The following is a 2500-nucleotide window of genomic DNA, read 5'->3' on the forward strand; positions in this document are numbered from 1 at the left end:
CTCATATCAACCACATGACCCTGGGCGTAACCAGCACAAATGTGAGCCCAAGCGGACGCTGACTGATGACATTACTTCCCCCCCGCCCGGCAGCAAGCCAGACATGATGGCCCCTTCCCCGCGAACGGTTGGAAGCCATACCCCCTTCGTGATGCTCACAAGTCTTCGAATAAGCCACCCAACGATTTGCGTGGCACAAATCTTCCCCGATCGCACCGGGCCACAGTTCCAACCCGTCTCATCCGTGCTTCTTCTCCAGCACGACCACCGTGGCGGATCGCCAGGATGCTCGTGAGGGAGAAGCCACGCGGATGAGGTCGTGCCTTCCCTGTGGTGGCCGCGCGCTACTGGACCGAGAGTAATAAAGCCCTCAATATCAACCACATGACCCTGGGCGTAACCAGCACAAATGTGAGCCCAAGCGGACGCTGACTGATGACATTACCCCCCCGGCCGGCAGCAAGCCAGACATGATGGCCCCTTCCCCGCGAACGGTTGGAAGCCATACCCCCTTCGTGATGCTCACAAGTCTAGAAATGAGCCACACAACGAAAATCCCACCAGCGTGCCACAAAAATCCACATAACAGATTCACATTTTTTCCCACCGGGTCAGTCGGCCGGAACCGACGGCGGCCACCACCATGCCGCCGCCCACAACGGGTGACACCAACCCAAGTTGGTGGATCACCCATGTGTGGGCGTTTTGACTTGCCCCACCACAAAGCAAGCCAAAACAGGGGGGAATGAAGGGACCGCACCAGAATTTTCCATGGTGCAAGAGCTGGCTGCATTGAGGAACACCCCCCCCCTATAATAGCTAAATATGCAAAAGCCACTTTTGTACAAGTAGATACACTTTTTTTGAGTAGACATAAGTTCTGTTTTGGGACCTAGAGAACGAATTTTCACGAGATTTTTTGCAGGGATCCTCATAAAAATGGTACAACATTGCCTGCAAAAAATTAGAATTTTTCGACATGGGGAAGTATTTTTTTTATTTTTCCAAAGACCCGAAATGTGGAAAATCGGGAAAAATGGAAAAACGTATCTAGACACCGTATTTTTGCGTGATTTTTTCCAGTCCATCCCATAATAATATCAAGAAGGTGCCCACCAAGTTTCGTTAGGATTGGCCAAGGTTTCGAATTTTCATGAATTTTTTTCAAAACCCTCTATTTTCCAACATTTCAAAAATTCAAAACCACATCAAGATGGCTTGGTTTTGATACCAAACTTTCTAGACCTCATTCTGCATGCATTTGTGACACTTTCCAACCAACAAAACTCAAAAACCACCACTTTGAAAATTTCATGATTCTTGGCACACCACCAAGTCACAAAATCAAGCCAAAACACCAAAATCTTGGAACTTGGCTATGCACCAACCATGCCAAGATCAATTCCTTTTGATCCCAAACTTCTCCCACATCACTTTGAAGGCATTTGTGAGGATTGAGTCCAGCCACTTTTCCAAAACCATGATTTTCGTTTTTCACCAAAATCACCACCAAGTCACAAAATCAAGCCAAAAATCCAAAATCATGGAACTTGGCTATGCACCAACCATGCCAAGATCAATTCCTTTTGATCCCAAACTTCTCCCACATCACTTTGAAGGCATTTGTAAGGATTGAGTCCAGCCACTTTTCCAAAACCAACATTTTCGTTTTTCACCAAAATCACCACCAAGTCACAAAATCAAGCCAAAAATCCAAAATCATGGAACTTGGCTATGCACCAACCATGTCAAGATCAATTCCTTTTGATCCCAAACTTCTCCCACATCACTTTGAAGGCATTTGTGAGGATTGAGTCCAGCCAGTTTTCCAAAACCATGATTTTCGTTTTTCACCAAAATCACCACCAAGCCACAAAATCAAGCCAAAACACCAAAATCATGAACTTGGCTATGCACCAACCATGTCAAGATCAATTCCTTTTGATCCCAAACTTCTCCCACATCACTTTCAAGGCATTTGTGAGGATTGAGTCCAGCCACTTTTCCAAAACCATGATTTTCGTTTTTCACCAAAATCACCACCAAGCCACAAAATCAAGCCAAAACACCAAAATCATGAACTTGGCTATGCACCAACCATGTCAAGATCAATTCCTTTTGCTCCCAAACTTCTCCCACATCACTTTGGAGGCATTTGTGAGGATTGAGTCCAGCCACTTTTCCAAAACCATGATTTTCGTTTTTCACCAAAATCACCACCAAGTCACAAAATCAAGCCAAAAATCCAAAATCATGGAACTTGGCTATGCACCAACCATGCCAAGATCAATTCCTTTTGATCCCAAACTTCTCCCACATCACTTTGGAGGCATTTGTGAGGATTGAGTCCAGCCACTTTTCCAAAACCATGATTTTCGTTTTTCACCAAAATCACCACCAAGTCACAAAATCAAGCCAAAAATCCAAAATCATGAACTTGGCTATGCACCAACCATGTCAAGATCAATTCCTTTTGATCCCAAACTTCTCCCACATCACT

Source organism: Phaseolus vulgaris, chromosome 10 (genome assembly GCF_051622355.1).
Source record: "Phaseolus vulgaris cultivar YP4 chromosome 10, ASM5162235v1, whole genome shotgun sequence".
NCBI lineage: Eukaryota > Viridiplantae > Streptophyta > Magnoliopsida > Fabales > Fabaceae > Phaseolus > Phaseolus vulgaris.